The sequence below is a fragment of the Stenella coeruleoalba genome, assembly GCF_951394435.1.
Source record: "Stenella coeruleoalba genome assembly, chromosome: 10".
Classification (NCBI taxonomy): domain Eukaryota; kingdom Metazoa; phylum Chordata; class Mammalia; order Artiodactyla; family Delphinidae; genus Stenella; species Stenella coeruleoalba.
The window spans coordinates 98,220,252-98,234,549 of NC_137156.1; the positions used below are offsets into that span (position 1 = coordinate 98,220,252).

The 14,298-nt window shown below is 44.8% G+C and overlaps 1 long non-coding RNA gene across 4 annotated transcripts in view; it reads left to right on the top strand.

The window, feature by feature from the left end:
* Nucleotides 1-14,298, top strand: part of LOC307192520 — a 68,956-nt gene that overhangs the window by 51,522 nt on the left and 3,136 nt on the right. For 3 of the 4 annotated variants that reach the window (XR_013830089.1, XR_013830090.1, XR_013830092.1), the window contains 3 exons: nucleotides 2,920-2,983; nucleotides 3,145-3,260; nucleotides 13,746-13,817. This is a non-coding gene — a long non-coding RNA (uncharacterized lncRNA). The remainder of the gene's footprint in view (nucleotides 1-2,919; nucleotides 2,984-3,144; nucleotides 3,261-13,745; nucleotides 13,818-14,298) is intronic. The other variant, XR_013830091.1, reaches the window with a different exon arrangement.

The following is a 14,298-nucleotide window of genomic DNA, read 5'->3' on the forward strand; positions in this document are numbered from 1 at the left end:
TAAGTGATATCGTATGATATTTGTCCTTCTCCGTCTAAGGTCTCTTAATATGATCACCTCTAGGTCCATCCACATTACTGCAAATGGAATTATTTCATTCTTTTCGAAGGCTGAGTAGTAGTCTCGTGTATATACTTAACCACGTCTTCTTCATCCATTCATCGGTCGATGGACATTTTGGTTGCTTGTGAGTCTTGGGTGTTGTAAACAGTGACACAGTGAACGTTGGGGTGAAGCGTCTTTTCCAGTTATGATTTCCTTTGCATGTAAGCCCAGTAGTGCGATTTATGGATTGTATAGTAGCTGTATTTGTAGTTAAGGAACCTCTATACTGTTCTCCACGGTGGCTGTTACCAGTGTACTTTCCCATCAGTGGCGCTGGACGGTTCCCTTTTCTGCACACCCTCTCCATTATTTATTGTTTGTAGAGTTTTTGATGACGGTCATTCTGACTCCTGCGAGGTCGTACCTGGTTGTAGTTTTGATTTGCTTTTCTCTAAGTAGTAGTAATTTGGAGCATCTTTTCATAGGCTTTTTTCTTTTCTTTCTTTCTTTTTTGTAAACGTGATTAAAATTTAACTCTTAAAATCGGTTTGTTGTTAAGTTTGCCAGTTTTTGAATTCTCATTCCATGACCTACCCCGGGACATTTATTAGAGTAGGTGTTATTTTAATACAGCACCGCAGCCCTTGTGAACGTTAAGTGCTCTTAAGCAGTGGTTTGAAAGTTGTAGTTACAGGTAATGGCCACAAGGCGGCAGGATTTCTTCATGTCGCACTCTGGTTACTGGGGTGACCAGAGCCTTAGGGCAAGTTGTATTCCTGGGTTGTCAATTAGAGTGGAATGTGCCAGCACAAACACCCGAGGGCGTGTGTCTCATTACTCCTTCCTCCTTATCCTGTGACCCCCAGATATATCCCAGCCTCCCGCCAGACTGCTATGCCGAGGGGTTGTCCTTTTCACGTGGGGTGACTCTAAGGAAGGAGGCTGGAGGTGGGATCCCCACCATCCGAGGCCATGGAAACCTGGTGACTTTTCAAATGTCTTTCAGCCCGAGGTTCAACCGGGCTGTTGGGTCCTGTAGCCTTGGTTCAGCTTCAAGAGGGGCCACCTGGATCCAAAGATTGTGGTCCCATCTGGGGGTTACCAGGCACTCGAGACCAAGGGGGCTTATAGCTGCCACATCCTCCCCAGCTCCCTCGGCCCCATGACAGTTCAACCTTGGGACCCAAGTCTGCTTAGGGATGTGACAGCGGTCACGGGGGCCTGGGGGGAATAGCGGACTCATTTTTTAAAATTAAACTTTTATTTTATATTGGAGTATAGTTGATGTTTAACATTGTGTTTGTGTTAGGGGTACAGCAACATTATTCATTTATACACATACATATAATCTATTGTTTTTTGGATTCTTTTCTCATATAGGTTATTACGGTGGGCTGTGCTATAGAGTATTTCCTTGTTGATTATTTATTTTATGTATATTAGTGTGTAGATGTTCATCCCAACGTCCTAATTGATCTCTTCTTCTCCCCAGCTTTTTTATTTGGTAATCATAATTTTTTTCCCTAAATCTTTGAGTCAGTTTCTTTATTTCCTGTATTACTAAGGAAAATTAAAAAACAGAAACAAAAGTAATCCCTATACCCCAGGAAGCAGTGCAAGGGGGTGACATTGGTTGGGAAGGTGTAGAACATGGGGGAGTGGGGGCCTGTACCCACAGCTCTGGGTGAGTCGGAAACGTGTTTGCTATGTGACCTTGGGAAGTCACTTAATTCATGTGAACATCAGTTTTGTCCTGCTTAAGGGTTTTTTTGTGTGAAAATGAACTGAAGTTATATCAAATTCATGTAAGAAGTATTTAGAACAGTGCCTGGTGCACAGCAAGAATGCTGTAAATGGTGGCTATCAGGATAATTGAATGTCTCCTATGTGCAGGTGTCCTCATGGGACATACCGTGTTCAATCTTGACAGTGACCTGGGGAGGTGGGTGTTTTACATGGGAGGAGCCTGAGAAGTTCAGTGTTGTGGGCTGGACCAGAAAGCAGGTGTTCAGATTCAGGTGTGAGCGTTAAGGCCTCAGCTTTCCACCCCACCATGCTGCCTGGGGCAGGTGAGAGAGCCCGACCAGAGTGGGCGCTTAACCTCTGTTTCTGGAGTGAATGACCTAGGCAAGTGGGAGAGAAGGCTTGTGTGTCCCTTGAGAAAGGAGTAAGGCCTTGTCTTTGTGGGCGAGCATCAGGTGACCAGCATTCCCCCCAGAGCCTGGCCCCCATCCTCCCCGGAGCCCCGTCTGGCTGCTTCTCCAGCAGGTCGGGAGCTGGTTTCTTGGGCCCTTTGACCATGTTTGAGTCTTGGTGCCTCCGCTGGGTGTTGAGAAGAGGGCGGTGGGCCTGGCTAGTGATGATCAGGCTTGCACCCCTACTAAGCTTTTAGAGCTGGGACGTGCCTCAGCTCCAGGCGCGCGTGTGGGTCTCTGCATCAGAGCGAGTGGCTGGCTCATGGAGGCGGACTTCTGCTTCCTCTCTCCCTCCACCCAAGTAGTTCACCTGCTCTCCAATACCTTAGATTCCTCTAGTGGGGATAATGCCTTTCAAAGTGTGATTACCACTTAGAGGCAGATGCTTGCAAAAGAACGGGCTCGGTGAGCTATGCCACTGCATGGTCAGGTAGTCAGGTGTGTGGTCATGCATTTCTTTTTTTTGGCTTGTGGGATCCTCGAGCTCATGGCAGCCGAGCTCTTGGAACTCTCACACCTCCCTGAGAGAAGCCCCATTATTCAGATGAGGAAACTGCGGGGGAGCAGGGCAGGGACCATCTCCAACAGGGCTGGACTCCAGTCCTCTCTTCTGGGTGGTGGTGATGGCTCTGCTCAGCTTGGTCTTTCTTAATGTGCGGGCCTTTCTCCCCTCGCCCAGCCAGGTTCTGAGAGGGAGCAGAGTGCCCTGGGGGCAGGAGAGCCGGGACCTGGTGCTGCCACAGGTGAGCACACACAGATTGGCCTTACGCAGATCACTGAGCGTCCCCCTGCTCACGGCTGCCTCTCACAGGGGCTTGAGGGTTAACTGAGGTGATGGGTGTGCAATCCTTTGTAACCTGTCAAGTACCATGCAGGTGACAACTGTTTTTTGTACCCTGGCCAGCCTTTGCCACGTCAGATGTTCGCGGACGAAGAGCGCATCAACCACGTGGGGGATTCCTTACGTGCCCGCAGCGGCTCATCCCACAGGATGCCCAGGTGGTGACTCCTAAGGGCTTGGTGAGTTGTCTGTGTAGACGTTCTAGCGTTTCAGAGGAGGAGCTCACTTCTGGCTGGGCTCGGGCTGGGAGGGTAGGAAGGGCTCCGTGATCCAGGCGGCGGAAGTGGAGCAGGGCTTTGAAGGGAGGGCACCGCTGCAGGCAGAGGGGCAGGAGCGGGAGGGAACAGCAGGCGTGGGTGCAGACTGTTGGTGGCCCCAGTGAGATGGCTGGGTGCTCGGAGGAGGGTGGCAATGGGGCGGGTTGTAAGAAAAGGCCTAGAAGGAGGTACGGGGTTGGGATAAGCACAGTTTGGAAGCTGGGGGCCCAAGGAGTTTGGGCCTGATCTGGAAGAGGGAGGCCACTGAAGGCTTTTGAGCAGAGGAGTGACAGGACACGACCTTAAAGACCTGGGAGGCTGCACCGTTATTTCACGGGGAGAAAACCTGAATGCCACAGGGACCACACTTTCCCCAAAGCCACGCAGCCCTCAGTGGCAGTGCCCGGACGCCTAGCCAGGCTCCTGAGCACGACGGGATGGGGCAGGGGAGCCAGCAGAACGCTGGTCATCCGATGACCGCCTGAATGAGATGGTCGTCAGGGGGCACTGGACCCTTGTGGAGACTCTAGGGACAGTGGGTGCCCGGGAGGGGCTGGACTGAGCCCCTCAGTAGAATGTGGGGACTGAGTACCTCCAGCTGGAAAACTTCTCACCACCAGTGCACTGGGGCGGGGGCCGGAATCCTCCCGCAGTCCCAGCAGAGTGTAAGTGTGTCACCTGGAGGCCTTCGCCCTTGCGGGCCACCTTGAGCTGATGCCTCTTGGCCTTGGGGCTCAGAAGGGCTGAAGGTGGAGCAGGTGGGGAGATGCTAGAGAAGGCCTGCAGCTTTTTCAGAGCGTGGCCCGCCCTGCCCCCCCGGCCCCAAAAACCCCAAACGGACTATGGTGACCAGGCCCCACTGAGATGTGAGGCCTCCTTCAGTCCCGGCCCTGGAGACAGGAACTGCCAGTGTTGATCTTAGATAACACCCCGCAGGCAAACACCCACGCGGGCTGCTGCGTTCCCTTCCGGAGCAGAAAGGTGGCCTGCGGGCTGGAAAGCACCCGAAGCACATCCCGCAGAGCGGAGGCTGGTTGGGGGAGGAAGGAAGGATGCCGGAGCCACTGAGGGAGGGGGAGGCGGCACCCAGAAAGTACCTCGCTGCCCACCCCTGGCTGTGGACGGGGTGCAGGCTGGGGTGGGGACGCACGCAGACCTGAGCCCAGAGGCCTTTGAGGAGGACTGTGTGGCTCGGGGTGGGGAGGACTGTCCTGCCTCAGCACGTGTTTCCCCTCCTTTGAGTGTGGATAATGCCAAGGCCAGTCTGTCCGTCTGTCTTCTCTGAACCTTCCTCTGGATTGCTTGCTGGTTGGTGGTTTCCTTCCCACAGCAGGGCCTTGAGGGCCTGGCCTCATCCACAGATAAGGGCGCATCGTCACCAAATTAACTGCTGTATGTCAGTGGTGTCTGAGAACAAATTGTGTACACAGTCCACTGGCATTCTGTTTGTGCTGTTAAGTAGCTGGCTGAGCAGGGAGTTTTTTCATGAATTTGGCCAAACCTTGGTCTGAATGAGGCAGATTCTGGGGTAATAGAAACGGGTTTCATTTTCTGAGATAGATAGGGCTCTTTGGCGGGGCTTATTTTCTTCTCCTCGTTCTGGCTTCCATAACTTGTAGAACAGCATCGATCACTAGGAGTATCATGCCAGTCATGCCATTAACAATTCCTTAGGAGTCCCATTAAAAAACACAAAAAGAAACAGATAAAATCCATTTTAATAATATACTGTAATATATTCAGAATACTACCAATTTGACATGTAATCAGTGTTATAAATGATTTAGATATTTGGCACTGGTTTTCTTTTTACTAAATTTTCAAAGTCCATTGTGTATTATATTTTCACAGCACGTTTCAGTTCAGACCAGCCACATTTCCAGTGCTCAGCAGCTCTTGTGGCTCACGGCTATTGCACTGGACAAGCTCTAGATCATCATGGGTGTCCCTCTTACAACCTCCACATCCTTAGCCCAGTGCTGTCTCATCCCTCCTGCTCCAAACACAACCTCTCCCACTGGGGTTTCCCTGTTCTCCTGCCATCGTGGGGCTGGAGCCCCCAGTATTGGTCTCCTATCTTCAGTCTTTCTCTCCACCAGCTTTTGCCCTCAGCGTTAAAATATGCCCAGGTCTCTCTCATCCTGGAAAGGTCTATTGATGCCTTCTTGCCCTCATGCTACCGTGTCCAGGCAGAAGTTCCTGTCCCTGTATCCTGTCCCTTATGGGTACTGGCCCCTCCACACTCTGTAGCTTGACTCCCTGCACCACCCGCCAACCACTGTGCTGAAACTGTTCTCAGAACTACAGGTAGCGCAGTCTAGGGATGGCTAAGAGCCCTAGGCTCTCAGGATGAGGCCTGTAGGGTGATCTAATCTCACCGCTGGGTGCAGGTTTGTGCTGGGCTGCAGTGGATGCATAGGGGAAGTGGTAAGAAAGCAGTCTTTTTTATGTCTCATCTTCGGATTCTGATCCAGTAAGTCTGCAGTGGGGCGTGAGAATCTGTATGTCTCAGATACTGAACAAGTATCTCAGGCACTTCCTTTCTGATTATAAAATAATGTTTCCAGTAGAAAATTTGGCCATATGTAAGATAAACTCTCTCTCCATGTATATTTGAACTTCTTATTCTGGAAAATTTCAACCTTAAAATGAAAGCAGAGAGAGTAATACAATGAGTCTCCACAAGCATTCATCATCACTTTCAACATGTATTAGCATCTTGCTTCGTGTATTTATCCCACATACTATTTTTCCTCTGGGGGGAATATTCTAAAAGCAAATCTCAGCAATCATGTAATTTCAGCCTTAAAATCTTCAGTGTGTAACTCTAACTGATAAAACACACTGTCTTACCCTACAACAACCCCCTTACCTCAACCTGATTCTTTCTCTATTGTTCCTTTCTACATTTATTACCATTTTTTTTCAATTATTTTATCACCTTGATATCCAGTTTGTACAGGAAAGGCAAGAAAAATACATCATTTTTCTCTACTTACTAATGTTCAAAATAAGGACAGTCTCTAGATCCATCCAGGTCTCTACAAATAATCCATCCAGGTCTCTACAAATGACTTTTTCTGGCTGAGTAATATTCCATTGTATATATGCACCACATCTTCTTTATCCATTCATTTGTCGATGGGCATTTAGGTTGCTTCCATGTCCTGGCTATTGTAAATAGTGCTGCAATGAACATTGGGGTGCGTGTGTCATTTTGAATCACGGTTTTCTCTGGTTATCTGCCCAGGAGTGGGATTGCTGGGTCATATGGTAATTCTAGTTTTAGTTTTCTAAGGACCCTCCATACTGTTCTCCATAGTGGCTGTATCAATTTGCATCCCCACCAACAGTGCAAGAGGGTTCCCTTTTGTCCACACCCTGTCCAGCATTTGTTGTTTGCAGATTGTCTGATGATGCCCATTCTAACTGGTGTGAGGTGATAACCTCATTGTAGTTTTGATTTGCATTTCTCTAACAATTAGTGATGGTGAGCACCTTTTCACGTGCTTCTTGGCCATCTATATGTCTTCTATGGAGAAATGTCTATTTAGGTCTGCTCATTTTTTGATTGGGTTTTGATTGCGGAGCACAGGCTCTGGACACGTAGGCTCAGCGGCCATGGGTCATGGGCCCAGCCGCTCCGTGGCATGTGGGATCTTCCCGGACTGGGGCACGGACCCGTGTCCCCTGCATCGGTAGGCGGACTCTCAACCACTGCGCCACCAGGGAAGCCCTGTTTATTTTTTTAATATTGAGCTGCACGAGCTGTTTATATATTTTGGAGATTAATCCTTTGTCTGTTGGTTCGTTTGCAAATATTTTCTCCCATTCTGAGGGTTGTCTTTTGGTCCTGTTTGTAGTTTTGTTTGCTTTGCAAAAGCTTTGAAGTTTCATTAGGTCCCATTTGTTCATTTTTGTTTTAATTTCCATTACTTTAGGAGGTGGATCAAAAAAGATCTTGCTGTGATTTATGTCCAAGAGTGTTCTTCCTATGTTTTCCTCTAAGAGTGTTATGGTGTCCGGTCTTACAGTTAGGTCTGTAAATCATCTTGAGTTTATTTTTGTGTATGGTGTTAGGGAGTGTTCTGATTTCATTCTTTTTTTTTTTTTTTGTGGTACACGGGCCTGTCACTGCTGTGGCCTCTCCCGTTGCGGAGCACAGGCTCCGGACGCGCAGGCTCAGTGGCCATGGCTCACAGGCCCAGCCGCTCCGCGGCATGTGGGATCCTCCCAGACCAGGGCATGAACCTGTGTCCCCTGCATCGGCAGGCGGACTCCCAACCACTGCGCCACCAAGGAGGCCCTGATTTCATTCTTTTACATGTAGCAGTTTCCCCAAACCAGTTATCGAAGAGACTGTCTTTTCTCCATTGTATATCTTTGCCTCGTTTATCATAGATTAGTTGACCATAGCTGCGTGGGTTTATCTCTGGGTTTTCTATGATTTCCATTGATCTATATTTTTGTCTTTGTGCCAGTACCATATTTTCTTGATTACTGTAGCTTTGTAGTATAGTCTGAAATCAGGGAGTCTGATGCCTCCAGCTCCATTTTCTTCCCTTAAGATTGCTTTGGCTATTCAGGGTCTTTTGTGTCTCCATTCACATTTTAAGAGTTTTTGTTCTAGTTCTGTACAAAAATGCCACTGGTAATTTGAAAAGGATTGCATTGAATCTGTAGATTGCTTTGGGTAGTATAGTAATTTTCACAGTATTGATTCTTCCAATCCAAGAACATGGTGTATCTGTCCATCTGTTTGTGTCATCTTTGATTTCTTTCATCAGTGTCTTACAGTTTTCTGAGTACAGGTCTTTTACCTCCTTAGGTAGGTTTATTCCTAGGTATTTTATTCTTTTTGTTGCAGTGGTGAATGGGATTGTTTCCTTAATTTCTCTTTCTGGTCTTGCATTGCTAGTGTCTAGGAATGAGAGAGATTTCTGTGCATTACTTTTGTATCCTGCAACTTTACCAAATTCATTGATTAGCTCTAGTAGTTTTCTGGTGGCATCTTTAAGATTATGTATAGTATCACGTCATCTGCAGACAGTCACAGTTTTACCTCTTTTCCAATATGTATTCTTTTTATTTCTTTTTCTTCCCTGATTGCCGTGGCTAGGGCTTCCAAAATTATGCTAATAGTGGTGAGAGTGGACATCCTTGTCTTGTTCCTGATCTTAGAGGAAATGCTTTCTGTTTTTCACCATTGAGAATGATGTTTGCTGTGGTTTTGTCGTAGATGGGCTTGATTATGTTGAGGTCGGTTTCCTCTTTGCCCACTTTCTGGAGAGTTTTTATCATAAATGGGTGTTGAGTTTTTCAAAAGCTTTTTCTGCATCTATTGAGATGATCATATGTTTTTCTTCTTCAATTTGTTAATATGGTGTATCACGTTGATTGATTTGCATATATTGAAGAATCCTTACATCCCTGGCATAAACCCCACTTGATCATGGCGTATGATCCTTTTAATGTGTTGTTGGATTATGTTTGCTAGTATTTTGTTGAGGATTTTTGCATCTATGTTCATCAGTGATATTGGTCTGTAATTTTCTTTTTTTGTAGTATGTTTGTCTGGTTTTGGTATCAGGCTGATGGTGGCCTCATAGAATGAGTTTGGGAGGGTTCCTTCCTCTGCAATTTTTTGGAAGAGTTTGAGAAGGATGGGTGTTAGCTCTTCTCTAAATGTTTGACAGAATTCACCTGTGAAGCCATCTGGTCGTGGACGTTTTTTGTTGGAACATTTTTAATCACACTTTCAGTTTCCTTACTTGTGACTGGTCTGTTCATCTTTTCTGTATCTTCCTGGTTCAGTCTTGGAAGGTTATACCTTCCTTAGAATTTGTCCACTTCTTCCACGTTGTCCATTTTATTCACTTAGAGTTGCTTATAGCAGTCTCTTATGATGCTTTGTATTTCTGTGGTGTCTGTTGTAACTTCTCCTTTTTTCATTTCTAATTTTATTGATTTGAGTCCTCTCCCTCTTTCCCCTGAGGAGTCTGGCTAAAGGTGTATCAATTTTGTTTATCTTCTCAAAGAACCAGCTTTCAGTTTTATTGATCTTTGCTAATGTTTTCTTTGTTTCTATGTCATTTATTTCTGCTCTGGTCTTTATGATTTCTTTCCTTCTACTGACTTTGGGTTTTGTTTGTTCTTCTTTCTCTGATTCCTTTAGTTGTAGGGTTAGATTGTTTATTTGAGATTTTTCTTGTTTCTTGAGGTCGGCTTGTATTGCTATAAACTTCCCTCTGCGAATTGCTTTTGCTGCATCTCATAGGTTTTGGATCGTTGTGTTTTCATTGTCATTTGTCTGTAGGTATATTTTGATTTCCTCTTTGATTTCTTCAGTGATCTCTTGGTTATTTAGTAACGTATTGTTTAGCCTCCATGTATTTGTGTTTTTTATCGTTTTTTTCCCCCTGTAATTGAGTTCTAATCTCATAGTGTTGAGGTCGGAAAAGATGCTTGATATGATTTCAGTTTTCTTAAATTTACCAAGGCTTGATGTGTGACCCAAGATGTGATGTATCCTGGAGAACGTTCCATGTGCACTTGAGAAGAAATGTAATCTGCTGTTTTTGGATGGAATGTCCTATAAATATGAATGAAATGTGTCTGGTCTTTTGTGTCATTTAAAGCTTGTGTTTCCTTATTAATTTTCTGTCTGGATCATCTGTCCATTGGTGTAAGTGAGGTGTTAAAGTCCCCCACTATTATTGTGTTAGTGTCAATCTCCTCTTTTATAGCTGTTAGCAGTTGCCTTATGTATTGAAGTGTTCCTATGTTGGGTGCGTATATATTTATAGTTATTATATCTACTTCTTGGATTGATCCCTTGATCATGATGTACTGTCCTTCCTTGTCTCTAGTAAGATTCTTTAGTTTGAAGTCTGTTTTATTTGATATGAGTATTACGACTCCAGCTTTCTTTTGATTTCCATTTGCATGGAATATCTTTTTCCATCCCCTCACTGTCAGTCTGTACGTGTCCCTAGGTGTGAAGTGGGTCTCTTGTAGGCAGCATATATGGGTATTATTTTTGTAACCATTCAGTGAGCCTGTGTCTTTTGGTTGGAGCATTTAATCCATTCACGTTTAAGGTAATTATCGATATGTATGTTCCCATGACCAATTTCTTAATTGTTGTTGGTTTGTTTTTGTAGGTCCTTTTCTTCTGTTGTGTTTCCCACTTAGAGAAATTCCTTTAGCGTTTGCTGTTGAGCTGGTTCGGTGGTGCTGAATTGTCTTAGCTTTTGCTGGTCTGTAAAGCTTTTGATTTCTCCGTCGAATCTGAATGAGATCCTTGCTGGGTAGAGTAATGTTGGTTGTAGGTTGTTCCCTTTCATCACTTTAATTATATGGTGCCACTCCCTTCTGGCTTGTAGAGTTTCTGCTGAGAAATCAGCCGTTAACCTTATGGGAGTTCCCTTGTATGTTATTTGTTGTTCTTCCCTTGCTGCTTTGAATAATTTTTCTTTGTCTTTAAATTTTGTCAATTTGATTACTCTGTGTCTCGGCATGTTTCTCCTTGGGTTTGTCCTGCCTGGGACTCTCTGTGCTTCCTGGACTTGGATGGCTATTTCCTTTCCCGTGTTAGGGAAGTTTTTGACTATAATCTCTTCAAGTATTTTCTCGGGTCCTTTCTCTCTTCTCCTTCTGGAAGCCCTACAATGCGAATGTTGTTGTGTTTAATGTTTTCCCAGATGTCTCTTAGGCTGTCTTCATTTGTTTTCATTCTTTTTTCTTTATTCTGTTCCACAGCAGTGAATTCCACCATTCCTTCCTCCAGGTCACTTATCCGTTCTTCTGCCTCAGTTATTCTGCTATTGAGTCCTTCTAGTGTATTTTTCATTTCAGTTATTATATTGTTCATCTCTGTTTGTTCCTTAATTCTTCTAGGTCTTTGCTAAACAATTCGTGCATCTTTTCGATCTTTGCCTCCATTCTTTTTTCGAGGTCCTTGATAATCTTCACTATCGTTCTGCAGTCTTTTTCTGGAAGGTTGGCTGTCTCCACTTCATTTAGTTGTTTTTCTGGGGTTTTATCTTGTTCTTTCATCTGGTACAAAGTCCTTTGCCTTTTCATGTTGTCTATCTTTCTGTGAATGTGGTTTTCCTTCCACAGGCTACAGAACTGTAGTTCTTCTTGTTTCTGCCGTCTGCCCTCTGGTGGATGAGTCTATGTAAGAGGCTTGTGTAAGCTTCCTGATGGGAGGGAATGATGGTGGGTAGAGCTGGGTGTTGGTCTGGTGGGCAGAGCTCAGTAAAAGTTTAATCCGTTTGTCTGCTGATGGGTGGGGCTGGGTTCCCTCCCTGTTGGTTGTTTGGCCTGAGGCAACCCAGCACTGGAGCCTATCCAGCTCTTTGGTGGGGCTAATGGCAGACTCTGGGAGGGCTCAGGCAAAGGAGCACTTCCCAGAACTTTTGCTGCTAGTGTCCTTGTCCCCATGGTGAGCCACAGCCACCCCCCACCTCTGCAGGAGACCCTTCAACACTAGCAGGTTGTCTGGTTCAGTCTCCTATGGGGTCACTGCTCCTTCCCCTGCGTACTGATGCACACACTACTTTGTGTGTGCCCTCCAAGAGGGGAGTCTCTGTTTCCCCCAGTCCTGGCAAAGTCCTGCAATCAAATCCCGCTAGCCTTCAGCATCTGGTTCTCTAGGAATTCCTCCTCCCATTGCCGGACCCCCAGGTCGGGAAACCTGACGTGGGGCTCAGAACCTTCACTCCAGTGGGTGGACTTCTGTGGTGTAAGTGTTCTCCAGTTTGTGAGTCACCCACCCAGCAGTTACGGGATTTGATTGTAGTGTGATTGTGCCCCTCCTCCTGTCCCATTGCGGCTCCTCCTTTGTCTTTGGATGTGGGGTATCTTTTTTGGTGAGTTTCAGTGTCTACCTGAACATGATTGTTCAGTAGTTAGTTGTGATTCCGGTGCTCTCGCGACAGGGAGTGAGCTCACGTCCTTCTACTCCACCATCTTGAACCAATCTCATGGATTTTTTTCTTAAAATATAAGTGTTTCAATCCATTACAGTTATTTTCTTTTTGATGTTTCCAGAGTTTACTCCTGTGTGCTTTTGATACAACCCTATCGTTTTTAATAGTCTGTTTTCTTTCTGTCTCATTAAGAAATCCTGGCCTCATCTTTTGTGTGTCCTTCCTGCTTCTGACCTTAATTTGCCATTTCTTTAAGAAGTTTTGGTTTCTTTTAGTGGGAAATAGTTTTTTGTTTTTTTTTTTTACATCTTTATTGGAGTATAATTGCTTTACAATGGTGTGTTAGTTTCTGCTATATAACATAGTGAATCAGTTATACATATACATATGTTCCCATATCTCTTCCCTCTTGCGATTCCCTCCCACCCTCCCTATCCCACCCCTCCAGGTGGTCACAAAGCACCAAGCTGATCTCCCTGTGCTATGCGGCTGCTTCCCACTAGCTATCGATTTTACATTTGGTATTGTATAAATGTCCATGTCACTCTTCCACTTTGTCCCAGTTTACCCTTCCCCCTCCCCGGGAAATAGTTTTTAAAGACCACAGTCTGGATGGTAACTACTAGTATTGCTTCTAGGCCTTTTCAGCGCATAGATGATAAAAACAGAGTTTTTAGAAGGAGAAAAATAGGACATGAGTTAATACTGTTATTTCCAAGTAAAACTTAAGGTCACTGTGCTTTTTCACTTCTTGGGTTTTATATTTAAATTCCTTTATCTTAAAAACCTTGATTTCTAATTACATTAACAAAATTATCTCTGTCTTGCTGTATCTTACTGTATCAACATAATACTTTCAAAATAAGACTACGACAATTACTACAAACCATAAAACTACTAAACGCAGTCTTAGGAATATACGGTCAAATGAGTTAACTATTTTCTCTGTGTGGTTATGCCAAGGGCTTGATATATACCTAACATTCCATCCAGTTGTTTTTTCAGTTTTTAGGGATTTTTTCCCCTTTACTTGTTAATTATTAAACATTACGTGGTTCCCAAGTCAATGGTATAAGACAAGGTACGTGCAGAGACTATTATCTTCCATTCCTGTCCCCTTCATTCTGTTCCTCCTTTCCTCTATAGGTAAGTATTGCGATTTTTTTCTTTCACCCATGAGTGATTTAGATGTATTGCTTAAATTTCCAAATATTTGAGGATTTTCCAAGTATTCTATTATTGGTTTCTAGGTTACTTCCATTATAGTGTGAGAATATGTTGTAGATAATTTTAATTCTGTTAGATTTGTTAAAGTTTGTTGTAGGGTCCAGAAATTAGTGTGTCTCGATGAGTGTTCCAGATGTGCTTGAATGCGTTTAAGTGCTGCTGGGTGGAATGTTCTGTGAGTGCCTGATAGGTCAAATTGATTGCCAGGTTTGTTTATGTATTCTGTAACTTCACTGTTTTCTAGGGTCCTATTTTTTCTGCTACTGAAAGAGGAGTGTTGAGATCTCCAGCTGGAATTGTAACTGGCTTCAGTTCTGTGAGTTTTTGTTTCACATATCTTGAAGCTCTATTTTAAGTGCATACATCTTTAGGATTGTTGCCTTCTTGATGAACTGACCCTTTTATTATTATGCCCCTTTTTATCCCTTATAAGTATTTCTCGTTCTAAAGTCTGTTTTATCTGAAATTTTTTGTTCTAGAACCAGTTTTTTTAAAAATAAATTTATTTATTTTATTTATTATTTTTGGCGGCGTTGGGTCTTCATTGCTCCGAGCGGGCTTTGTCTAGTTGTGGCGAGCGGAGGCTACTCTTTGTTGCGGTGCACGGGCTTCTCATTGCAGTGGTTTCTCTCGTTGCGGAGCACGGGCTCTGGGCATGCGGGCTTCAGTAGTTGTGGCTTATGGGCTCTAGAGCTCAGGATAAGTTGTGGCGCACAGGCTCTGCTGTTCCACGGCCTGTGGGATCTCCGCGGACCAGGTCTTGAATGTGTGTCCCCTGCACTGGCAGGCAGATTGTT